Source organism: Porites lutea, chromosome 1, assembly GCF_958299795.1.
Source record: "Porites lutea chromosome 1, jaPorLute2.1, whole genome shotgun sequence".
In the NCBI taxonomy this organism is placed as follows: Eukaryota; Metazoa; Cnidaria; class Anthozoa; order Scleractinia; family Poritidae; genus Porites; species Porites lutea.
In genome coordinates this window covers 53,598,337-53,626,149 of record NC_133201.1, presented here as the reverse complement: position 1 = coordinate 53,626,149, position 27,813 = coordinate 53,598,337, and the positions used below count along the sequence as shown (strand labels likewise).

At 39.1% G+C, this 27,813-nt stretch overlaps 1 protein-coding gene and 1 pseudogene across 1 annotated transcript in view; both read right to left on the bottom strand.

Moving 5' to 3' along the window:
* The window catches only part of LOC140921542 (uncharacterized), a 471,050-nt gene that overhangs the window by 216,900 nt on the left and 226,337 nt on the right, over positions 1-27,813 (bottom strand). The window lies entirely within an intron of this gene.
* Positions 447-26,246, bottom strand: LOC140921687 (uncharacterized; annotated as a pseudogene).

The window sequence follows — 27,813 nt, the reverse complement described above, 5'->3', positions numbered from 1 at the left end:
TATGTTCAAAGCACCGTGAAAGTGCACAATCCTTTGTTTTCTGTTGGCAAATTGTTACGGAATAAATTAATGCAACGTTTTTATTGGTCAATACAATCAAAATGATAGGAATTCTTTTGAACGTTGTGCACTTTCAGGTCCACAAAAACATATAACAAAGGAGTCTGACAGGTTTCATAACCATTCCACTCAATTAACTATGGCCCAACATAACAGGTGTACATTTTGCAAATCAGACGAGGAGAAATGTTTGAAAAGAAATAAATCAGAACAGTTGTTTATATTAAAGATCAGTTTAATAAGGTGGTACAAGTTTTGTACTGTAACTTACAGGCCTCAAAATTAAATTGACAAATGTTATTTAAAAAGGAACTTTTTTTTCATTGCCTAGTTTATAAAAAAATATAATCCTGGCTCAATCTATGTAATGTTAATTGACTGTCAAGTTTGAAGCTGAATACGATGCACAGTTTTTAGGTTGTTTCGTAAAATGTTTCCACTTCGTCTGGTGTAAAATGATAATTACTTCCTCCTGACAAAAATGTCTGGGCGAAGGTGCTTCCGTAGTTGTACCCGCTCGGTGGGCTGTAAGTATAGCCAAGCCTGGCATAGGAACTGCTACTGGATGACGCGTAGTCGGCAATCTGAATGTCATTGCCTCCTCCGAACATAGGTCCATAAGACGAGCAGTCGTATATGGAATATCTGTTATAACTATCCTGCCCTGTCTGAGGCAGTTTCACAGGTGCCCATCCTGGCTTGTTAACCAGCGAGAAAAGAAATGCCTGGGAATCATATCGATACCCGTAGCAACTGTAGTAGTAACCTGTTGGGAAAATAAGAAATAAAAAAGATGATCAATGCACAGACTTCGTTCAAAAATTCGAATTCATACAGACAAAAAAATATACTGATAACTAAGCAATAGTAGTTTAAGATCGATGATCAGTCTCGTGAAAAGTGTGATATTAATACCAAGTTTATTCTTACTTAAGTATTTACTTTTGGAAGGAAGAAACTGGTACTTCTTTGAAAAGCTAAACACACACAAAAAAAAATGAATAGAGCGATAAATTGCAGAATAATAGTTTAGTACAACCAAGCAACTTTTTGGACCCTCTTCCTCAGTTTATCATACTTTGTACGTATCTTCAATGTCACCAAAACAGGTGTTATGTGCCTTAATGTTTGAAGTAAAGTCGACGTCAAAGAGTCCTCCTTGGACGAAAACTATTGCTGCCAGTAATAGAAAAGACCGGCTGTTAACCGAGTTTACCGAGTGTACCCAGCTGTACCGAGTTTACCGAGAAAGGAGGCTTAAGCCCTCAGATGATCTGGCTAGTAAAATACATCGTATCAATTTTCTGCATCATAATAGTATTTGTTTTTAAAACAAAGTAAACTTTAATTTTTATAGTTAAATTATATATATATATATATATATATCTAGCCGGATTTATGAAAACCGTACCATCGGACACCAGGAGCCCACACACCTTAAACTGACTCAACTAAAGTAAATATGGCCAAGAAACTCAGCTCTTACCCATGGTTCTCTTAAGGTGACTCTCTTCTTGGTTCCTGATTAGCAAAAGAAACATTCAAGTCCATCAAAAAGACACTCTGGACTTGTCCATACACTCTAGCTGCTTAAAGGTCCTGAATGACGGAGGACGCTTGAGACTTAAGCAAGTTCTAAGCAGAGAATTCAAGGTTAAATCACCCCCCCTGACTTCCTACACCCCCCAGCCTAGCACGTGCTCGAGGGGAATGCTTTCATTGGCCAATGGGCCTCAAACGTTACAAGAATTTGACATGACAAACTAGAGGCAGACATGACCAGTGCACTGACTCTCCCAGACCAGGACTAACGGAAGGTACAACGCTTTTGCAGCACCCTCCCCCACTAGGGATTGACATGGAGGCCCCTTTGCAACCCATGGCGAGTTAGCTCAGGGACTGAACTTGCCTATGAGACCAACCAGGACAGCAAGCCCCCTATGTTTTTTCTCACCGCAGTGACCAGAAAGCTGGCTATCGCCAGCTTTCTGTGCGAATATTCTGGTCCATTTTGAGGTATGTTTTCAAAAATTCGGCTATATATATATAACAATTATTCCACGAAGGCGCGTTGGATATGAGATGATAGAAAGCCAACGAGGCGCGTAGCGCCGAGTTGGCTATAATCATCTCATATCCAACAAGCGCGAGAGGAATAATTGTTTTATTAAAAACGCCCACAAAATCTCGTTGAATCTCCCCGACTAGAACAAACCGGAATCCGCTATTCACATGTCACACATCTATCAAAATAGTCAACGCGCGAACGGACTCGCCTGGACTGCATGAATGAAAAATCAAAACATTGTAGCGATGAACATTAGTTTTATAAAAACTCATCGGGATTCTAGGATTTTACACAGCAGAACAGCTCAAAAAACCTGGCAGATAATGTGAAAGAAAAAAATTTTTAAGTGACAGCCGTCGAAATTACTGTGAATTTGGATTTTCGGTGAAGTTATAAAGGTAAGAACAACGTAGAAAAACTATTACCTCGGTCGCTTGTTATGAAGTTGTTTGAAGCCACAAGCTGGTTTTGCTGAACGAGAAAAGAAGCTATACTGCCGCCTCGATTGCTCTAGTGAATGGCTGCATAGCCTGTATTTGTAGCTGGTTACTTGTGATTTATATTCCTGATGTCGGATAAACAAGCCGCAGTTATCTATCGGCGAGTGACTCGATCGACAAATGGCTTCGCGATCATGAAGAAACAACACTGGTCTTCTTTCGTAGCTGGTCAAATTACTTTAGTTCCATGTGTTTTCATGTGTTTTTCGACAAACTTTCAAACAAGTTCTTGTGGCTTTTTTCTTTGTTTTTATCTTTTTTCTTTCGATGAAATTGCATTTCTAGTATTCTAAGAAATGAATTAAAACGATTTGCTTCGGGCGCCGTTCTATCCTTCGCGAAAAAAATCGCGTACACCGACCATATATATTGAGAGCATGGTATAATAGCTCATATACCATAACGGCTAAGCCAATCAAAATGCTAGAATTGCATTATCCAATGATTCAGTTTTTAATAAATATATATGTACATATACATATACGCGTTATAATACGATGACATTTGCTAAACTTTAAGATAAAGGGGGTTTCCCCGGGTTTTGGCCAAGTCACTTAATTACTGCAAGAGAAAACTGTTAAAAGTTCGGAAAACTTAGGAAAAACATGATTAGCAATTGCGTATAACTAGCACAATCATTCATTTCTGGATGCCTTTTTATTTGCATCAGACAACCGGAGACACTTCAATTGCGTTGAAGTTTCTAATACCACGATCTAGCCTGCGAGCGAGCTCTCCATTTGGGGGACACGCGAATTGTCACGCGAGAACAGCACGCCAAAGGTGACGCGAGTGCGAGGGACGCCATACATGGAGAGCTTGCTAGGAGGCTAATACCGGGAAGTCGCTTCTTCCTTCCGTCGCCATCGCCGTTGTAGTAATTCCACTTTTAAGATTGTCAAGAGCCAGAAATTTTACTGTCATGGTATGTGACGTCACTCTTCTCAATAGGTATCAACAAATTCTCTTGTAACTGTTTCGCATCGTCACGTGTTTTAAATTTCGGTATTTTGTCCATCTACAAGGGAGATCAGATCCAGGTAACAGTCGTACAGCTGGGCCTACCGATGCTTTTTTACACTATGAAAGGTTTTTTTTTTTTTTTTTTTTTTTTTTTTTTTTTTTTTTTTTAACGTGAAGGCCTCGTTTTACCTTGTGAAGATCACGGGTCAAGCTTATTTATAAGAACCAAGTACAGAGTAGAAATTACAGTTCGACATTGCGCACCCAAAAAAACGCCGGTATGTAGGAGAGTGTACGGAAACTCTGTGGACACAGAGTCCTCGTCCCCTTCCAGAAAAGAAAATACTAAAATTTCCAAGAAATGCGTTCCAAACAGACACACTTCTAGTACAGCTTCAAGCAGAAGAAGATCGAAATATACTGACTCCGTAAATGGTTACGTTTACTAGCTAATAGCCCAGAAAACAAGCGGATATTCAGTTAGACAGAACAGCTGTTCCGTTCTCGCCACAACACAGAACAACTTAAGTTGCTCTTGTAAAAGCAACTAAGTACAAAGCCAACCTGGCAACTACATGTAATAGGTTTGCGTGAAAAACCGAAGCCATGGTCTTGGCAATAACAAAACATTCGAAAGACTGTTAAGCTACAGGGCCGGGTTGTTCGAAGCTTGGTTAAGATAACCAACGGTTAGTGCGAACTTTCAACTCAGATATTAGAGCTTAAAATTTAAATTCAGTTTGATTCTTTTTGCCTACAATTTGATGATTGGATACTCTAAAAAGAATGGAGAAAATTATCCGAGAGAGTGCTTTTGATAACAAGAAAAAGAAAGCCGGGTTAAAATTTAACCCCGGGTTAGTGCTAACCGGCGTTCGAACAACTGGGCCCAGTATTTCAAAAGCTATTACAATGCAATTCTCAATAGCTGGTTTAGCATCAGTTTAAGCCGCAATTAAATCTGTATATCTATATTTGGATCTGTAAATTAGAGTCACATAAACGACTGTTTTCTGTAAAATATCTGTTCGGAGAAGCAAATATTACCTAGATTTTTCTATGACTTGAAGACGGCTAAAGATTTCTAGATGACCGTTCCATTCATGTACAATTTTCGAAGCTTATCTAACAAATTCCCTACGATTTTCTGAAGTTTAATTTTCACATTTTACTTCCCCAGTTAGGCTATTTTTCGTAGACAAAAGGAAATCTAAAATTTTGGGATTCAAAAGTGTGATGGAGAGAGGAATCAGGAAATGTCTCACTTTCGTAATAAGTCAAATTGCATCTAAAATTTTCGGGAAAATAATACTCAAGCCCTTGTAATTTCGAAAAGACTCAACACCTAGGATGACAGAACAGATACAAATTTTATAGCTTAGAATGCATTTTTAGAGATCTTAAAGTACTCTGGATAGGCCTAAAAAGTTTTTTTAATGTATTCAGGAGAAAACCGTCGTTGGGTGCCCCTGGTAAATCGCTTAATCCGTGAGAATTTCAGAACATCATATGCAAACAAAACTTAAACCGCAGCTGGGCACAGCGTGATACAACATTGCAGGAAAATATCACATTCACGTACTAAAGGAAATTGCTTAGTTATTCAGATCTTGAGGCACTTTGGAGAAAATCAAAAAGCCTAAAAGCCTTATTTAGCCGCAATAAAGAGCTTTACACTTCACGAAAGAGGTCAAAGAAAATGCTCTTGCATCAGAGGGCAAATCATTTTCCCGACCAGAAACAAAAATCACAGAAAATCAATAAACGTGTCATGACTTCTCAGTGTGAAACAAGCGGGTAAATCAAATCATAAAACCCTCCAGAGCATATAATCTACCCGCCAGAGAAAAAACACTTTGTAACAAGCAACATTTTGGTATGAATTAAGTCGTGTAGGTCTACCGACTCCTTTTTACACTGAGAATACAGTAGAATTTCGATGACTCGAACTCGGATTACTCGAATTTCCCGCTAACTTGAACTGAATTTCCTTTCCCTTGATCAAAATTTCACCGGAGTTTACCGCGATAACTCGAATTTCCCGCTAACTCGAACTGTTTTTCGTTTCACTACAGAGTTCGATTACCCGGGTTTTACCACAGGCAGCCCAAACTCACGTTAGGAGGAAAGGTTGTAAAGTAATTTACTTACCATAGGTGACGCGTGACCTTTCTGCTGGACGCGGTGTCGCGCTACGGGCGACCGTTGAAAATAAGAGACTTTTTATGAGAAGTAATATGCTGAGATCTATTATTTTCAACGGTCGCCTGTAACGCGACACGGGCGCGTCCAGCAGAAAAGTCACGCGTCACCCATGGTAAGTAAATTACTTTACACTCTTTCCTCGTATCATGAGTTTGGGTTGCCTGTGGTTCAACTTTACTTTTGAGCGAAATATGACAATAATAGCTTAATTGGAACAGTGAGTGGTCGCGTGGTTTTTTAAGGCGATTGCAGAAATAGCGAAGACTACGTCAATTTTGCAAAAAGAGAAGTTACATTAAGATCAAGCTAAACTTGCAGTCACTCATCCCTGCACTCATACATCGAGTGTGGCAACGTGCTTCGATTACCGGTTATAACAAACATCAAAATGGAGCCGGTTTGCTTCAGTCAATAAAACAAATTTTCTCAGACACAACTTGTTAAAAAATCTAAGATTAAATTAAGCCACAAATATTAAAGAAACAACCACTCCGAAACAAGGTACAGTGACTGTACACGCGCCGCACATCTCCTTTCGATTCTCTCGAATGACGCGAAAGAATCGAACCTCTTGGGTCGCATTGAATGCTGTGTTGTGTTGTGATTTCGCCCCATGTAAGGGAATCCGGAATCCAGGAAAATTTTGCTTATGGAATCTGGAATCCTGGGCTTTGGAATCCGCAATACAGCTCAAGGAATCCGGAATCCCAATAACGAGTGGAATCCAGAATCCAAGACTGTCCTGAATTTCCTTACATGGGGTGATGTGATTGCTTCGGTACAGTCCGGTACGGAAACAGTCTCATCGAGGCAAAGATAGCCAATCAGAGAGCCACTTTGGAATGGTGGTGGTCAATTTCGCATTTACAGGGCAGTACTTACAAATAAACTACAGAGTACAGCAGTGCTAATTCCATATATCTCTTAGCATAATTTATACTGATTAATTTTTGCATTTCTTTGCTTTCTTTAGGTTTGGATAAAACTAATTTATATCTTTGGAGATGGAAGGCAAGATTCGTATATTATGTATCTGTCTGGATTTGTTAAAACGTGGCTAAAGAACTTTCAAGTGCATTTTAACTATTTGACATCTAAGTGGAATGGGAAGCAGTTAAACTCACTAGCTGAAGCTAAACAATGATAGCAGTATTGCTGGCAACAGATCGACGGTAAAGTTCTCTCGCAGAAGTAACAGCATTTTGCGATGAATGAAACGTCCAAAAATTGTAATCTTTTAGTCAGTCAAACCGTGAGGCCCATACATAGCTCAGTGTTGGCCGAAAACAGATTAAGAATCCAGAATCCTTGAGCACAGAGTAGGCTTTCTAAGACAAAATCACCTAAACACTCACAAAGCGTTTTATGCTTGACACAAAGTATTCTAGTAACACGAGCTCAACCGCACATACCTGAGATTTGTCTTTCAACACTTTCGGTAAATCACACAATAAATGACTTTCGCGGCAATCACAACACTTCCCAAAACCACTCACAATATTTTCACACTTAACACGGGCGAAACATCGTCAAATTACTCCGTAACACTTTGACTCGCTTTCTCCACATAAATCGTCACATGGAACTTTTCTAGACTCACTGACAGTCGATTTATTCAAGATCCCGGATGTAAACCAACGGTTGAAAAGGAGACATACAGCCCCCGCCTTCGACACAATTTTTTACTGAGTCTTTGGCCTGGTCAGAAATCAGCATGAATTTCCATCTTGTCGAATAGATTTCAACTCTAAAACCTATTTTGTGAGGCCAAAGACTTGTTACTGCCAACAACAAAGCTCGCAATATCCAATCTTTCAGTCTCAAGCCCGGGATCAGTCTTTCACCCGTGTAGCCCGAAATGAGACGAAATACCAGAAGATATTGGACACAGCAGACTTTGCCAGACGTGAGAATTGTTCCTTAATAAGGCTTATTAATGCCTTTCGGAAAACTTTGCTCAAGGCAGCCAAAAACGGACAACCCACTATGAGAGCCGAGTTCAGTCTAATACGCGCGCTGATTTCAAACTGACATACAGAGAGAATTATAGGAAATTCTGAAAAACATTTTTTTTTGGGGGGGGGGGGGGGGGGAGCGGGGCAATAGGTTAATAGCCAGTGAGAAAATCATCGAAGTCTATCTACTGTGGCCTTTCCGGTACCGATTAAATAAATACAAAGTAGCTGTAAAAAAAAAATGCTCCACTACAAGACTCAGTCAGAGGGTATATAAGAGAGATTTCTGTAGCCATGTTTTTCAAATCCAGACAGATATATATACATATATATTGCTTGGTGTCTTATTTTCTAATTGGTATATGTCTCAGATAAAGTAGGAACTTGTTGTCATTTGGATAAAATTCCTTCAATCTGCATATCCAGATAAAGGTTTTAGCTATAAGGCAACAGAAAATTAAATGGAGCTTAAAGGAAGAGCTGTCTGGAGTAAGGACCAAAACGGTGGTCATGTCTAAGTAATTGCCTGGTTAGAGGATCTGGCACGACTGAAGCCATAACGAGAAGTCATCCCAAAAATTTTCGGTTTTTTGGCATTTCCAAAATAGATGCGTCAAATCCTCTTTCTCGTCGCAGCAAAAAGTACGCTTTCCGTCCTCTGTAACTCCTATTTTTGCAGATAGCTGTTAGTTGGTAAACGTCTTTGTAAAAATCTGAAATTAAAATTAGTTTTCAGATCGTTGTACAAGAGTTTGCTGCTTGAAAAATGTTTCTCGAGTTAACATTTTCATCGGTTGAAGAGCAGATGTCTTTATGCCATTTGTTGTTTGAAAACAATTCAAGATGATTTTTGGCTTTTGAAAAATGTGTTGAAAGAACTTTCATGCTGCTGGTGTGTTCCCGGGATTTGTCGTTGCAAAGCCGGATTTCAAGGCTGAGACTATTCCGAAAAACATTAAGGGTCTTACTCGAATATCATATCTATTCTGAATTAATGGTCGAGGGAAAGGAAATTGAGAGAATTAATTATCGTCCATTAGCTATGGATGTTTAACTTTTTGTATTATTGATGGTAGGCCAATCATTGCAGAAAACCGGTGCTTATCAATGAATTTTGTAACAGAGGTAAGGATGAGAAAATGATGTAGGGAACTTGAACACAAGACAACGATTTTCTTTTTCTAATATTTAGTAGAAACTTTTCGAATTTAAACCCAGAATAATTCACCTTCATTTGGCGAATTGACCGAAATGGGATAAGGGTGATAAAGTTAGGTGAATGCACTTTTGTTTAGTCTTCTTCGTGGTAATATTATTTTCTACTTCAAATACTTCCTTGAACAATTTTACTTGCTTATAATGCCCAGTTTTAGAAAAACCAAACCACTTACCCCAAGAGAGGCTGGTGTAACCTCCAAAAATGTATTTTCGGCCGACTCTTATGATTGTTACAGTTGGTCCTTTGTTGTCACATCCGCTGTGAAAAGTACTGGCAGCCCAGCCGTCCACGGACGCCCGCCAACATCGCTTCCATCGTGAAAATTTGCTCTGAGCAACTGGTTTGAGCCAGGTGCTTAAATATTGCAAGTAGTTAGCATCATTCCCCACAATAGTAGACTGTTGCAAACCCCCTACAAAAATTAGAGACAAGGTTATCACTAATTTATTTACTTACCAATTCTTGGTAGGATCACCGCAACAGCGCGTGGCGCTTATTAACGAAGACCCATAACAGTCCCGCCCACCATGGGAGATAGACCACAACACCGGAGAGTGCGTCCCCTACTCTTTACGAACAGATTGTGGGTTCTTTAAAACGGTTAGGAGACGGGGCCTACGGTTTATCGTCCTTGCCTGAGAAGACAACAAAGTTTAACCATTTGCAGATGTCTTTTCAAAGGAAACAATTTATCCTCTGAGTCAGTGATTTAAAGACCCTGAGTTGGTGGCCTCGAACGGACCCAGGAATTTAAAAACTCTTTTTCAATGCGAATCGGATTCTTACCTTGCGAGGCAAATTATCAATTTTCGAATGACTTCCCTCACAACAAGAGTCTAAAACTAGGGGTAATAATAAGGCTGAATATGTAGGCCGCGTTGCCGGCGCTTGGAAGTAGTGGGCACAAGAAAAAACGGGCGCGCGAATGTGTCTCCCGCGCGCGCGCCCGTTCTCTCTTTCGCCCACTACTTACAAGCGCATGCTACGCAGGCTACCGAATATGCAAAATATCAACCAGGCCACCGAATTAAACTGCGAACTTTAGACTCGTAAGAAGGAGGAGGATACCATGTCGCCTGCGCAGCTACTCTTCTCCATAGCGTGTCGTTTAGAATGGGACTTTGGGAAATCATAAAAAGACACTCGAGAATTTAGACGTTGCATGTAAGCAGTAGAAGCTACTGAATGATGGCCATTGAAAACATAAGAACTCCGCAATAAAAGTGAGTGATACAAGCACGCCGCGTATAGCCCGTTGCTATCCTATACCTATTTGTACATGGTGGGTTTCTTGTATAACGCTATTAATTATTCGCAATTAATAGCCTGCTCAGTCTTTTCGGTGTTTCGTATACACGCCCCACCCATTTCTCTGCATTGAAGAACTCTCTCTTTACCAGGAGCTCCCCGCTCCTACCGCCTCCGGCTGGGTCTCCCATATATTATTGGAATTATGGGCATTGTTTGCTTATGGCTACAGTGAGAATAGATTACTATATAAATCAACTTGCTGTTAACCATTAACACGGAGTGCTGCAATTTTATATCTGATCATACTTGCGTAATTGAGCTCGCACTCAAAGCCGTCTCCAAAGTAGCCTTGATCACAAGTGCAATTAAATGAACCACGATAATTTGTGCAGCTGGCGACCTGATCGCAGTAATACTTGTCCCTACTGCATTCATTCAGATCTGTTCAAAATAAAAATAAAAAACTATAGATTTATCACGATTAACACACCAAAATGCGTTTTGTTAGGTAGACTTTTCTTCTATATTGTACATTCCTAAACTTATACCTCACAACTTACCTTTCTTACAAGTATACTGATGACAGTCACTGCATTTCACGTCATTCCATTCATATTTATATTCAACACCAAGTGTATGCACACAGTCTTCATCCCGAAAATTGTTCGGTTGGTTTTTAGCCCAAGCTGTAAAGTTCCCAGAACCACGATCTGCCCAAGTAAAGGAGCCCTCTGTAAAAATATCATTCAGTCCCAGCCAGGATTTTGCTCCATTGTGTAGATGCTGTAAAAACACATTTTCTTCGTTATTTTGGACATTAACAAGAACCGAGTTTTCTTGTCGGCATTTATCCAGTGCTGTGGTCCAATTTTGACAAGTCTTACTTGTGAAATAGCAAAAGCTGTTGAAATAGTTCCAGCCAGGTTCACAGATGTCTGCGAAATACAGATAAACGTAAGCGTCAAAAATATATACATTCAAATAAACTGCCCGATTGATAAATCCTTAGCAGCATCTCATTCGCAGTACTGTTGGGAGCGTGATGAGAAAATGTTTTCCGAAGCTTAATGGTTTCAAGGTACTAGTAAGATATTATTGGACAGAAGACTAGCGACAGGGATATACCACTCGCATAGAGATAAAATATATCGAACTTTTATGCACAGACTGTACTATTTTAAAGAAACACAAAATTTAAACGATTGTTTTAAGCATGGTGCTTTTAATTTATAGCAAGGTCTTTTATGCTCGTTATTTATCCTTTAAGAAAACTTTTAATTAAACGGTGAAATTCTTCGAGGGGTAGGAAAATTATAACTTGAAAGAATTTCAAGAATCCTTTTTATGTCAACGGGTACACTCTCTTGACTCACTTGCAAAACCATCAATTTGAATTGTGTTATTAGTTTAGGGCATTTCCAAAGTATTTCCAGATGAATACGGTAACAAATAATGTTTCGTTTTTCATTTGCTAAAAACAACTTCATAAATAAACTCAGTAGTATTACAGACCTGTGAGCACGGCATAACAGACGGACAAGGGGTCATATCTATTCGCGTATAATTCCTTGACACAGGCTCTGAATCCAGAGGTATTCATGTTCTGAGAAAAAATAATAAGCACTCAACATAGTTTAATACAGCTAAAATTGTAGTCATAAACAACTGAATTAATAGGAAGAGAAGAGCAGAATATTTTTAAAACGTTCTCCTTCGTCTTCTTATGTAACATAGAGATGCGAAGATTCGCCGTAAATTAACACTGTGGTTTGATGAAAGTGATTAAAGAGCGCTAGTAAATCAAAAGAAGCTTTAGAAATAACAAAGGTATAAAAAAAATATATGGTGAATTAACGTTGACTTCGAAATTTTATCGAAAATATCCTTTTTACCCTAATAAGGGGCACGGCAGTGGCACAAATGAGCTATGAGGCCCAGAAGGACAGAGCTAAATACCCCTGTTGATGAAGAAAGCAGACAAATGTTAGTAGCAAAGTTTCCTGCCCAGGAAACAGCTCTAAAGAAACGTTTAAACCCGCACAATCAGATCTGAAGTTCGAGACCACCGCGCGCGGCCCCTGCTGATAATTTAAACATATAATTATTTTGTACCGACACCATAATCGTATTCGATTATTATTGGCAACTTCACTCGACACATTTTTGCGCCACACCTATTATTGACCTATACGTCGCCTCAAGCAAGCGTGTGTCTCTGTTCAGTTATATCTTTCGTCGAGTTTTGGTTTGAAGTTTGTTTGCCTTGATACATTCCCACAATCCTCCCAAATAACGGGAAATTTTACCTCGATCCAAGTTGTAATTCCGTTGTGAATCGGTGCTGAATTCCCAGATACCGTCGTGCTGTGATTGGCTGAGAGAAGAACTGTCGGAGTCGAGTTATAAGCTCTCGTGAATGAAACGAACTGCCATGGAAGAGAAACGTAAAACGTTTAACACTGTTCCCTAATCACTAAAAGCTTCAGTTCCCGTCAATGTGTTTATTTTTGAAGTCCCAATTGAACAAGCAATATTTTAACGGAACAAACTGCCATTTCGATATTTTGATATGTCTTATAACAATATAATAAGACATGAGAAATTTATTTAAGTGTCAAACGTATTTAGCTAACTGGGGACACTTATATAAAATTACATCATAATAATGATAATAGCGGAGCTCCACGCGCGCGCGAAGCGCGCGCGTGGGCGGAGCCCCATTGCTAACTAAATCTACCCATCCCAGAAAATTCGGTAATCACGTGACCGTACACCGACCGCCGACCGCCGACCGACCGTCCGTCCGCACCACAGGAAAACCAATGTTTACTCTCACATTTTAACTAGTTTGGGAGCCCAAGAGAAAACTAATTTCACATCAATGTTGTGATCAATTGACAGCTGTCAAAACAGGACATCCGCTGACCAGTATCACCTGACCGTACCGCGGGCCCAAGTGTTTACCCATCGAGGTCGAGTATTTTTTAAAGTTATCCGCTGATTAATTACCAGTTTGAAATGATCGCAGGCTCAAGTTTATTTTTTCCAAGGATTCATATCAAATATGTTGTGTTTATGTCACTATGGCCCCGCACTATTAGAATTTTGATTTCAAACTGACTTCGGAAGCGAAAATTCAGCCAGTTTTTTTAAAAGTACAGGCGGGGAAGACCTTATCTTACCATGGTCACGCGTTGGTCACGCTCTACGTCCAATTTTTATACTCTGATTGGTCAAAATTTGACAGGTGAGTTCATGCGAAAAAATTATGCAGCATCTTGAAAATTGTTTACTTTGACAGCTGAAGCTGAAGAGTTTTGTGTCAACTTGTGATGTTTTTAACTGTCTTTTTCTTCTGGATGTACAAAATGAAATACAGCTGCTATCAAGAGTCTTCTGTTATTCATGGCTGGTTTGTTTACTGGGTTTTTGGTTGAGGAACGCGTCGCTTGTCAAAATTTGGTAATTCGATTTCGGATGGCATCGTTTTCGTTTTTCACCTTGCTTAATGCGTAAGAGGGTTTAAAAGTCTCAAGCAACTGTGACCTTCCTTGATAGCTTTCAGGAACTGAATCTCGAATGGTAAGCCTGAGTAACTATTGTATTTGATGTTTGTTTTTGTTATATCTAATTTCATGAAGTCTTGCACATTCACGCTGACAGTTTATGCGGCAAGTTTATGCACGTTTGTAGCCGTAGTTTGAGTCAATGATCTGACCTAGTATCAGGTTTGAACGGTTTGATATAAGCTTACAGAACTTTAAAAAGCCTTCAGATATATTTGCTCACCACAGATAGAAAGAAAACGTTCCGAAGAATATTTAGTTATAAATTTGGCTGTAGAAAGAAAACTTTGAGCGATTTTCTTGCTTCGAGGAGTTCACCTTGGAAAACAGTAAACACCCGCGCCGTTAAGCCGGCTTATAAAGCTTCACCCCGAGACTCAGGATTTTTAGAGACACTTTAATACTTGTCTTCATGAATGAAAATTGTTATCTCTGTAAATGTTTCACCGAATTATATTTCTTTTTTTGATTGTTAGTAGTCTCTCTTGCAATTTTAATCGCTTGTCTGTGCCGTTTGTTTTCATCGTTCATGAACATCGCTTGCAGGAGTACTCAAAAATGTCGCGCGTATCAAACGCTTTATAAGATTACACATCGTTATAACTGAAACCATTAAATAACAAAAAATAATAATAATAAATTCGCTATTATGTTGAAGCTTAACTCTATTAAAGTTTATTCAAACACTCGACCACACTGACAGCTCGCACTATAGAAACGAGAACCGGCTGCCCATATGGGTGATTTTGGAAATTTTTGAACGGTTTCGCTTTACGATTGATCGTCCTGAATATTGACTGAGTGCAATTTGTCTTGAAAAACTGTGAAATACTGCATTCTGTCCGAGGTCTGTATGATAAATAATACTGTTTCACCTCAAAGGTGATGTATAAAAATTATAAAAGGTTGGTTTAAACACCCCCAGATTTGTTGGCAAGAATTTGTAAAGTAAACCTGTCGAACGCAAAAAAATTCGGCGTGATTTGTTTTCCAAGAATTTGTTTTCGAGGCCTAATCTACTCTGATCTTGAATGTGATCGAAGATGTTTGCTATTTTTTGGGTGTACATATAAGGTTATCAATTCGATGTAAGATGTTTCACTCTAAAATAATTTAGCCTTTCCCTCAAACGTCACATGAATGTGCCCTTAAGTTAAATGATTTGTAGATTAAAAGTTTATTTTTTGATTTAAATTATAAATTTATTAATTGGAGCTTCGCTTTTAGCCCTGGCTAAATCTATATATTAATAATAATAATAATCTATGATAATACCAATTATAATGATATATCCTAATTGGGCACACTAATCTAAAATACATACTAATTCATAATAATGCATAGATTTATTAAAATCATAAAAATCTTAAAATCATAAAATTAGGATCTGCAAAGGTCACAATATTCACAGTTATTTTCTACTAAATTTGATCAGAAGATTACATTATTATTCTGTTCTTGTTACAGGCCTCCGGATTCAGACCCTAGTTGGGTATATTTATTTAACATCTTTCTAGATCAAGTTTGCGATCAGTTTCAAAATATGGTAATTTGTGGTGACATTAACTTGCCGAACATCTCCTGGAACTCCGTGGATAGCGCTTCAGGTGCTAACGAACTGCCATTTATAGAGGCGTTACATGACCACTTCTTGACGCAAATTAACCACACACCGACTCGCGGTAGTAACATTCTTGATCTAGTGATAAGAAGTTCATCAGACACACTAAAGTGACCGAGGTGTTGTCACCTGATAAAGCCGGTATTTTTACAGATCATTGTGTCGTCCTGTTTAAGTACAATTCTTTTGTTAATGCGTCCTCACACCCGCGCAAATATGTCTACGACTACGCAATTGGCGATTTTGAAGGTTTGCGTGAAGCTCTCTCGGCAATCAATCTCTCTTCTATTGTGGGCCATAACATTATAGATGATGACGGGCGGTGCTGGAAGGACTTATTACTAGCTGCTGTCAAGGACTTCGTGGCATCGAAGAGACCGAAAGGCTGTAACTCGGTTCCTTGGATAGATAGTAACATTTTAAACCTAATCAAGAAAAAGAACTCAGTTCACCAAAAACTTAAGTCACATCCGAACGCCGGCCTGAGGGAAAAGCCGTGATCACTTTTACGACTCCATTGACACTGGCTTAAGATTCAATCCCAAGCGCTTATGGTGAATTTGAAGCTTAACTCTAAATCTCATCCCACCCCAGGCAATGTCTCCATGGTAACCCTCCCAGACTCTTCCGCTGACCAGTCACAAAACCATTCAAGAGTAAGTGCTGGTACACCTGCGGGAATAGCTGACCTGTTTAACAGTTTTTTTGCCTCTGTATTTACTATCGACAGCGCAGTGGAGAAGACAGCGTGCATACGTTCGGACACTGTTATATCCGATCTAACTCTCAATGAGTTTACGGTTGTAGCTGCAATCAAAGCATTAGAAGTCGGGAAAGCCACTGGGCTGGACGAAATCCCTGCTAAATTGCTCAAAGAGACTGCCTCGTGATTGCTCCTTCCTTGTGTAAGATCTTCAACAAATCACTGCAACTAGGGTCTCTCCCGAGTGACTGGAAACTAGCTAAAGTCGTGCCTGTCCACAAAAAGGGTGCGAAAGACCACGTTGAAATTCATCGCCCCATCTCTCTATTCCCAATAGTGTCCCAGGTCTTTGAGCGCTGTGTGTTGAATAGCATTAAGGACCACCTGTACCATGTAATTTAACCTAAACAACATGGTTTTTGTACTGGACGATCGTGCGTCACCAACCTGCTTGAGGCTTTTGACCACATTGGTTCACTTTTAGATAGTGGCAACCAGGTTGACACCATCTACCTTGATATGTCAAAAGCTTTTGACAAAGTCAGTCACAGGCGCCTCGTCCATAAGCTAATCCAGGCCGGTTTCGGTTGCAACTTGCCTAACTGGTTCTGCTCTTACATGTCAGGTCGACGCCAACGCGTTACGGTACTCGGCGCCACTTCAGAGGATCTTCTTGTTACCTCTAGAGTACCTCAGGGTTCCATACTAGGACCAGCCCTCTTCCTCTTATACGTCAACGACTTTCCCGAAGTCATCAGTTTTAGCAGTCGAGTATTGATGTTCGCTGACGACACAAAAATATTCAGCGAGATAAAGACTTTGGGGGTTGCCTCTTCTCTCCAGAAAGACTTTGGTAAGCTTGCAACTAGGTCGCAATCATCCGGTCTCCTTTTAACGAAGCTAAGTATAAGGCCCAGCACATAACAAGGAAAACAAAGCCGATCTTATCCTCTTATAAACTCAACAACACCGCACTTGAATTATATGCTGCAGAAAAAGATCTGGGCGTATGGATTAGTCAGGATCTGACATGGTACAAACAAGTAAAAGAACAATCTTCGCGTGCTTATAAACTACTTGGATACTTAAAGAGGAACACGAGGTTCATACTTAGAACCGACGTAAGACGAACGCTATACCTAGCCCTAGGTAGGCCACTTTTGGGAGACGCCACCCACATTTGGGCCCCGCAGTCCATCGAGCTCATTATCAAGCTCGAGCGTATCCAAAGACGCGCGACTAAGTTTATGTTAAAACTGCCTTATTCTTCTAATACAATTTATAAGTCTCGTTTACAAACTCTAAACCTAATACCTATTTGTTACTGGCATGAACTTTTAGATCTAACCTTTTTTTTTAATTGACGCACTGTCTTGTTAACGTGAACTCCTCGGTCCTACCTGAAGTTCGCAAATACGGTAGACGCAATAGATCCTCAACCAGCAATGTTAATACATACATAATTAAGAAATGTAAAACTACTACGTACCAGAAATCCTTTCTCATTAGAGCTAATGGAATTTGGAATTGTTCAGTGGATGAACTAGATTTGAGCTCATCGACCTTAGCTTCCTTTAAATCGGTTATTTTTAATTATTATAAGTCCGCGTTAGCTGTTTCTTATGACTGTGAAGACCCACGTTCGTTCAAGTCTATCTGTTTAAAATGTAACAGTGCTCGTCCCTTGTCTTGTCCAATAACTTGTTGTTTGTAGCTGTAGTTTTTCTTGTATCGCTGTATTTTTTAATATTTCTTGTTTTTATTTTTTTATTAGTATCCGGGCCCACTGTAATTGGCAACAGCTGTTGTGGTGTCCCTGCCAACATTTTTCAGTTTGTTTGTTTGTTTGTTTGTTTTATGGGGGGGGGGGGGCGAAGTTAATAAAATAAAATAAAATAAAATAATAAAATAACAGAAATATCTAAATTTCTGATAGCGTTCTTGAAAGAGTGAAGACTAGGTGATTGCTTGACCTTGTTGTTTAGTCTCTTCCATAGTAAAGGTCCAAAGTTACGAAATTAATTTTTGCCGTGGGTTACAGAATTGAATCTAGTAGGTAAATGAAAGTCCTTGTTTGGCAGAGAATGCCTCGAATTATTTAAATTAAAAAGTTCTGCTTCGTCGGTAGGGGCGAGGTTGTTCTTGACTTTGTACATAAGTATTGCTATATCCTGCAATCTACGATTTTGCAACGTGGGTAGTCCTGATATTTTAGTAGTGTCTGGTAAGAGGCAGACTTAGTTCTGTATACCGTTCTTACAGCACGTTCTTGAAGGCGTTCTATTTTCCTGCAGTTGGAGGCCTTACATAACTGTCAGTAGGTAAGGTAAGGCAGGATGGAAGACTTATAGCTGAGCAGGGAACAAGATTGCGCAAGCGCATTAATTAGGATCCCCAATTTCTTAATGACTTTCTTACACAGTTCGCTAATATGACCACTGAAATTCATACTGCAATCAATGTGGACGCCAAGTAGTTTGATGTAATCTGTGTTTGTAATGACCCTACCATCTATCCATATATCAGTGTATTAGCCTTCAATAAAAATATTTCTAGGATAAAGGATCATCGCCTGGAATTTGTCAGCATTTGCGACTAGAAAGTTATCACGATACCAAGACGCCGGAAGTTGACCTTCCTGCTCTAAGGCTTCCCTTACAGCCGTAAAATTAGTTCCCGAGGTGTACAGCTGTTGGTCGTCCACATACATCGGGAGTTTAGCGGTAGTTATGGAGCCGGGCAGGTCATTCTGAAATAAGTTCCAGAGCAAGGGGTTGAAGGAAGACCCCTGAGGACACGCTCTGCTCATTTGGTACCAGTTGGTTTCCGTATTTCCCAATCTTACTCTCTTTTGGCGGTTGTTAAAGAGTGATCGCATGAGGTCTAACGCTGAGGACTCAAAACCGTATGCTTCAAGCTTCGTTAGTATCGGCGAGTGGCTGAGAGAGTCAAACGCTTTACTCATATCAGTCGATAGAATACATACTAGCTCTTAATTTCTGTCTCTTGCTAGCTTCCAATCCTCGTTTAGACGTAGTAGAGTGCATGGTCTCACAGATGTGTCCCTTTTTGTAAGCAGTGCTTCGTGTAGAAAAGATGCGGTCGAGTTTCACAGTCACTTGTTTCGGTGCAGTTGCTCAAACACTTTCTCGATGGTTAAGAGGAACGTTGTCGGTCTTTACTTCTTGACTTCTTGTCTTACAGTATTGTTTAGTGGACCAGCTTCTTTACCTTTCTAGTCAATTTGATCTCTATTGCGTAAAGTGTATATGACTAAAAGTGTTTTGAAAATATAAACAGTGATTTAAGTAAGCGATATACTTGTGAGGGAAAATGCTGTGAACAGCATGCTACTCAGTGCTTTCGCAAAGAATTCTTTTCTCACCTGGCAATAAGCATTGTTCATTTTATCCAAAGGTGGGTTCGTATTTGGAAAACTTATGACACCATGTTCAGTGAAAAGAGGCTTGTGCAGTTTGGAGAAGGCAAACCAGTTCTGTGAAAAGAGATAAAAACAAAAGTCATGATGCCACCCATCTTGTGACAGAATCGTATTACACCAACAAAAAATTTAAATAAACTCATCATTTTTAGGCTCCTTTGAATCTAAGTATTTTGAACTCTATGAAGTTGTGACCTAACAAAGAGCGCAAAGAGTCAAGAAAAGGATGCAAATCCACATTTTTTAAGACACCAGGCGAATCACGTAAGAGCGTGAAGGGAGACATGGGGACAAGGAAGACCGATTTGTGTGCTATTTAAAATTCACCTCCCGTAATGCTATTGAATTCATTTCTTCTTCTTCTTCTTCTTCTTCTTCTTCTTCTTCTTCTTCTTCTTCTTCTTCTTCTTCTTCTTCTTCTTCTTCTTCTTCTTCCTCTTCTTCTTCTTCTTACTATTATTATTATTATTATTATTATTATTATTATTTCCGTTTCTTTTTATGTTTTTCTTTCTGCATTTCCTTTCGTTTGACTGATCATCACTCGCGATCGCCCGGACAATCTTTACTTAGCAATGCTTTTTCCTCTTAACGCTATTATTTTTATCAAGACCAGCATTCCTCACGAATTTTGTGGACAGTCGCGTTCCAGTTTTTTTAAAATCTGACTAAGAACGTACCACAGTGATATCTTGGTGTCTACCGTCAAAGTTTTGCATTTCACGAAGACAGACTTTAACTGAGTCTTTTGTTACGTCTTCAATCCAAATGAGAGCAGCATCATACTCTTTACCAGTCCTCAGGTGCTCTGACGTCACAAGGACTATTGGCGCCTCGGCAAACTTGCCCTGAAGAAAAAGCAATAACAACAATCGAAACAGCTTCTTTTTTTTTTTAATATTGCTGCAAAACTACTTGAAACTAACCACTAAGTAAGTTCCCATTCTTACTTGTTACCTAATGTTGTTTTCTTAACTAAGTCGCTAAGTCGGTCACAACTTTTTATAGGATCTAGCAATCATCTCCCCAGTTACCTCGTAATGATCGATTATTTTTTGTTAACTTTGCGTCTTATTTTTCTAGTTCAAGGAAAGTTTTAATATGTTCTTTAACTTAAGATGTGAATTCTTGTCTTTTCACATTGAGTTAATTCAATAGATAAACAAGTATTTTTGTGTTTTTTTTTTGTTGTTGTTGTTTTGTTTTTGTTTTTTTGTTATAAGCTGCTTCCTTGTATCAGATTAGAGCTTCATTTTGTTGAAATGGATGTTAAGGAGGTCTCTCCTTCACAGTTTCGCTCTTGACGTTTTTCTTCTTTTGTTACGCAGACAAGTCGTGATTAAATCTGTCATGTTTTGGCTTAGGGTCACAAGACTCAATTTTCCAATTATTTAATATTGGTCATGGAGACTTTAGTTGAATTTGCAACAACTATTTAATTTAATATGTACATTCCCATCTCACCGTAGGAAAGGTTACATCTGCGCAGTTGGTACCAGACTACCATTTCTGCAACTCAACCGTTCCCGTCAATCCTTCGGGTGGTGCTCCTTGATAAGCTACCCAATCAATGGTGGCAAATGGATTCGCGCCTTCTTCTTTCCTCCCGGTTTGCATGACACAGACGGTGAAGTTTTTTGTGTTGATACTTTCTGTCCATGAAGTAACAGCGTCGTGGACTGTCACAGAGTCATTCAGCTTCATGTGATTGACGGTTATTTGAACATGAACTTGTTTATCGGGATAAAACCGGTATGGAGGAAATGTGACTGTCTGACAGTTTGAATCTGACCATTTTGGAACCTGTAGTAGATCTACACGGCCCCGAACAATTGGAAAACCTGTTTTGTAATAAATTAAGTACTTTATAAGGAAGCATCACTGTGCTCTTTAAGCATTATCGCTTAGGTAGCTTCCCTAGCTTGCGTTGTAGTGCAACTCTAAGTGGTGAAGGGTGGTGATAAAAAAAGCGATGAAATGGAACTAAAACTAGGCTATAACTTGTAATGTCGGCTGCCTTTCAACAACGAAATGTATAGTGGCTGCTTGTTATTGCATGCTGGTTTCAGTGCCCAAGATAAACATATGCCAGTAAATTGGATGCGCGAGTCACTGCGGGAAATATTTAATTTTCAGCAAATTTACTCAGTGCTAATAAGGTGCAAAAAAGTGCAAAAGAGGATGAAATCAAGGCAAAGATAGTAAATACTGCATCACCCCTCAAATACGCAACTCCGTGTAAACTGGTATGTAAATGTAAAATTACCATTATCTTTGATTTCCTACTCTTTTGTCCTTTTTTGCACCATACCGTAAAATTCCGAAAATAAGCCCCTCCATGTATAAGACCATCCAAATATAAGCCCCCCCAAAGCGGTAACGAGAAATACCCTCCGTTAAATCGCCCCTCCAAATATAAGCCCCCCGGCCTGTACTTAGGAAATTGCCCTCAAATGCAAAGTTAAAAAAAACCAAAAACGGTAAATTTACTTCCAACTATAAGGCTAGCCCATTCGATTTTGAAACTCAAATTTCCCTCCGTAGATAAGCCCCTCCGAATATAAGCCCCTCCAAAAATAAGCCCCTCAAAAAGGCCCTTTGAAAAATATAAGCCCCGGGGCTTATTTTCGGAATTTTACGGTATTTGCCCAGAGCAAATTTGTGTAATCTAATTTTATGCGGTAAAAACTAGATTGCAAGACAAAAGAGAACAAAAGATTTTACACAGATCAAACATCGGCTATAGTCTGGGCTGCTATATGTTTGTTTGCCAAAGTAGAGAGACGAAGTAGCTTGTTACAGCTGTCTATTGTCGTTTAGCCTGCTTGAGGAGCTAAAAGCGAGCTTAAAAGTAACGAAAAGTTATAACCATCGTAGCTAGAAGCTAATACAATTTTGAGCCAACACCTATAATTCTAAGCGATCGAGAGCTTAACTGCCAGACTTTTTATGTGGTATATACAGCCAAAAAAAAATCGTTGAAATTATTTTTCCTTACCTTCACAGCTTCCTGGATGATAGACCAGATTATTTTCAAGTCCTCTGCAATAGCTTAACTTATGCCAGCACCGGTTGTCGTAAGTTGTTCCGTTTGCAGTGCACACTGGGTCTTTATATGAAGGGCATTGGTCATCGCACTCACACCGAGCGTCATGCGCACTGTAGGTCCTGCAAACTCCAAATCGTGGGCAATGCACATTAAGGCAAGGATTAAGATCTGCACCAAGAAAAACATAACATAATAGTGAGTAGTGATTCATTTGGAAAATAACATAAATGTCTAATATATTTTTCATATTTTAATTAAAATTAAGTTACTGTTCAGTAGTAGTAACATGTTTGCTTGTAGGTACCTCAACTAATGTTTTTTTTTTGTTTTTTGTTTTTTTTTTTTATCTTTAGTAGACCTTATTAACGATACCCGCCATCTCTGCACGCGCTTAAGGACTGATGGAATAAATTAAAGCAATGTTACGTGGTGTCTCAGAGGGCAAGCAAGAGATAAAATCAGTAAATACAAGAATGCAGTCGAGTTTGTTTTATCTACATAATAGAAAATTAAGACGTTTTGACCTTAAAAACGAAAATTGCAAAATATGGGTGGAAGTGATTTTGAATACAGTACGCGACAGTAGAAATCTTCACAGCAAGGAATTGTGACGTAAAACTTGTCGAAGTTTACATTTTGCATTTTGCATGACTAAAATCGTCGTCTTATTTTTGAGGGAATAAACAAACCCGACCGCGATTACCCGATTACTAGTATTGGCAATTTTATTACTTGTGTACCCTCTAATTGCTCTTATCCCATCAACGATCAATCTTAAAGTTCGTGCAAAGATAGAGTGTAACATGAATAAGGTATACGTATATCAGTGTTTGTACTCCAGTGTTTAATTATATCATGAAATAGATTCCTACATATAAGAACTTCTAAAAGATATCAATAAAAATAATAGTAATAATGATTATAAAAATAACAATAGTTCTTACTAGAAATAGTGATCATTACAATAGGAAAATTATAAACAACCTCCAGTAACAGCGTAGCTGACAATCAAGGGATCATGACTCGATCCTAATCCACTGAGGTCTTTAACGCAGACCTTCATAGATTCTAATCCAACTTCCTACAGCAAAATGTAATAGCACTCATCAGTTACTAGAAAATCCATAATTTCTTCTTGGTTTCTACGACGATACCTTTAAGTCATGAAATTCATGGATCAGATCCAAATTATTGTTTTCTTATGGCTTTTTCACAGTTTTCACGGTCCTTTTACAAATTTACTAGAATAAACGGATTTCTTCTCTTCCCTGATTGAACAAGGGATATTTGCTTTTGGGTCTCAAAGGTGTCGTGAGAGTTCAACCAAACAATTGAATAGAATAATGTAGTAAAGCACTGAAAAAATCCCTGTTCATTATCATTAACCTTAAGTGACCATCAAGAATATAACCCAGAGAGCAAAGCCCCGTTTCTTGATGATGACGCCACTACTGGCTTTTCCGTGAAAAGACGTCTGAGGAGCGAGCGCAGAAATTGCGTACTGATGATGTGTCAATACGCAGATCTGGGCATGCAGTGCTTTTGATTGGTTAAAGAAAATTTCCCTTGCAGCATGACCAGTCAGAAGCAAAATCTCGATCTGGGAAGTACACGTCATCTGTATGGAATTTCTGCACTCTTCCACGGAGGTCTTTTCACGGGAAAGCCAGTAATTGCGTCGTAAAACGGGGTTTTCGGGGTTTTCCTCATTTTGTGGGAAAACTAGTGGTGGCGTCGCGCGAAATGTCGGGCGGGCTGTTTTCTCAGGTTAGAATAAAAAAGCAAACCTACCTCTAACCAGGATGATATTATATTATTTTCTGGCGGACGACTTCCCTTGACCTTAAGATTATACTCATGATTTACGGAAAGAATCACAACTGGCGATTTGTAAAAGGTCGTATTGAAAGGCACTTCCTGTAAATAGGTAAAAAAAGTCATGTAAGTTAGTAAATGGACGTAAACTTGCTCAGTTCTCCCTCTATTTTTGCCCATCGTCTGTAAAGTCCCCACTTCTAATATTCGCCCACTGTCTACAACGCGAAATTGAAGAGATTCGAAATATAAAATTCTCGCAAGGTCACGAAATTTAAGAATCGTGAAATATGCGCACATCAAAATCGCGAGATAAACATGTCGCGCTCATCTGGGAATTGCCATTTTAGATACAATGTCGATTACCATAGCCTGGTAAGCTTGGGTTTACTGTAGTTTAAGTTTTCTTTAGTGTGAATTTAACCACTAAAAAATCAGTGTTCTTTGGCTTGTGCTAAATGTTCCTGTTAAAACTAAAGTTTTCACCTGACAGAAGCCGTAGTTGTTTTTGGCCGATGGATTTCCACTGTTTGGAAAGATTTCTTCCCCAGTTATTGTGAAATTAAGTTGACTCCCATTTCCAGTGAATGCAAACCAGTCCTGCGGACAAGAAAATAATGTTGAATTTGCTACCCTTTTCTTTACAAGACGAGTTTCCTCAGGTTTCGAACCACCGGTTTCCTTTAACAAGAAATGACTGCATGAGACACGTGAGACACGATACTGACCTTAATTGCGTCAAAAACGTTCTGGTTAATTGGGTTTCCGGGCTGCGGAAGTGTGGCAAAGTCAAGTTTGTTTGTTTGTTTGTTTTCATCAATACTATAGTTTACTCGGACATTTTTCTTCACTTACCACAACTGCATCTTGGTGTTTTCCATCAAAGGGCAAGAATTCCCTTAAGCACACTTCAAATCCTCCAGAATTGACGTTTTCTAACCATAAGTACATAGCGTCATTTGGCTTTGTACTGCGAGTGTACTTAACAGAGACAAATACACGAGGCTTGAAAGCAAAGCTCTGCAAAAAAATGTTAGATAAAAAATATATGAAAAACTACTGACTGAAAAATAAACAAGCTTCTCGAAAGATAAATCAGCATGAACGTATCCAGGAGGTAGTCATCAGAGGCACTTAAATGAAATTAAGGATTTGTAAAAGGCTAAAGGGAGCAGATTAATTAAATCTACTTGTCTATTCCCATTAACTAAATTTTCTACCCCTTTTTCACCTCTTTCTACGAAGTGTTGAAAAGGTTGGTGAATGCATCTTATTTGGCCTATTACTTAATAAATAAAGTTACATACAACGTTCCTTTTCGGCTAACTTTGTTAAGTTTAATGCTACAAATTTAATATCATTAAAAAAGAGTCTTCTATTTTCCAAATTACCTTTAACACATCAATACATTCAAAACGGTCATGACAAGCATTATTAAATCACTACCTCCAAAGTAAACGTGAAAATGTCTTAATATCTAAAAGCGATGGAAAGAAAAGTTTGAAACTAAGCCCGAGAGAAAGCTTAAAAAGACTTTAATGTACTTTGCTATGTCCTTTTTACACCTTTATAACAAACTTAAATACTTGTTATCAATTATTGTTGTCTAACCTGAGAAAAGGCCACCTTCTCACACTTTGTTTCTGTTGTCCATGTTCCGCTAAAACTAACGCTTCCATGCTTTAACATAGGTTTGTCCTGGAATGCTACCCAGTTGATAATTCCAGTGTCATTTGTAGAACCTGTTGCACGCGAGCACAACTGAAATCCAGCTGTACTAATGGACTCTGCCCACCCGGCGGAAGGTGAATGAACTGCATCTGATGACTGATCTTCGTGGCTTAATGATACAAAGACTCGAACCTGAAATGCGTTTGGTAAAGATAAGCATCAATGAAAATTTGCAGGCAACAATTCAACCCTAGACTACGAGAAGTCTCTTTTTTTTCTTAATCCGTCGAGCAAAACACGCGAGAAACGCAACTGACCACGCGCGTGACTGAAAGGGCGAGACTGCAATCCTCGTTGCTCGCGCGCGTCTGGCGGCTTTGACGCTCGTGTATGCGTGCACTCCTCTCACTAAATCTGAAAAGAAAAAGAGTCTAATTCCACTCCAAATCGACCACATCCCGCCCACCCCCATTCCCTACCCCTTTCTAAGGGTTAAAGGTCTTCTAGCCTATTTTTATTGTCAGAATTCTCTAGCTTTTTTTTGCTTCGTATTGTTTTGTTTTCTCTGAAAACACACGCATCCTAGGGATTAGGGAGCACTTGAACATACCTATGCGCACTAAATTGTCTGAGGTCATAACGTTACAAAGGCCTCATTTTTTTAATTGGCAAATCAAAATTTGTTAAAAACATTAGTTTCTAAAGAAGCTTATTGTGGTCTGCTAGCAAAATAAAGTTGCCGCCAACCCTTAAGATTAGACTACTGTATTTCCTCAAAAAATAGCCTTTCCTCGATTAATTGCCCCTCAAATAACCGCTGCCTACCCCCACCCCTCTTGCTATCTTCTTCTTTCATCCCCTCCCCGTCAAGTTAAAAATTGGCACGTTGGATAACAAACAAAGCTGAAGTGGAATCTCATCCAGCAAAACTGATCAGTGACGATTCAAGCTCTAACGCAAAAGATATTAACATTGAAAAATAACCAAGGAACAGGATTGCTCCTGCCAATGCAAGGAACCATATTTGGAAAACTCATAAAACCCATGCTTAGTATATTTGATGTGTTTATTCTTCTATCATTATTTAATAGATAATAAAACAAAATATTTAGGGAACGACTTCTAGTGTGCAATATTTGAAATAATCGCCTTCCTCGAATAGTCGCTCGCGGCTATTATTGGGGGAAATACGGTAATTTTTAATTCCTTAGGTTTTACTTACGGTTCCAGATCCAGTAAACGTGTGTGGAAATACCACGTTAGTGCAGTGTGGCAGTGTACAATGTTGTGGAGCCTTGCATCCGCTGTTGCAATTCCATCCTTGACGTGTCTCTGGTGCGTTTAGTTTGCCTACCTGATAGGAAATGCCTGTAAAATAGAAAAAAAAAATGTCTCAATGTAGTGTAGGTATGGGATGGAACGAGACGGAGTGTTGCTTCAAACGAAATGAACAAAGAGAGGCTAAGGGTGTGTCTGTGTTTATTTGAAAGGCGAGGAGTCAAACTTTCGTGTGTTATTAAAACGTGAAGATAGGAAATTAATTCTTCTTCATTTAGTGAAGTTCAGTTTGAAAGACGTATCAGCAAAAGCTGTTCTTTTGCAAGAATATTATGAACTTTCTTTTCATCTACATAGCGCTGCAAAAATAACTTGGCCCACGGTTCATAAGTCTAGGAGGCAATAAGTGTCCTGTGGTGTTGTAGGGAACCGATATGTGAGCTTAAA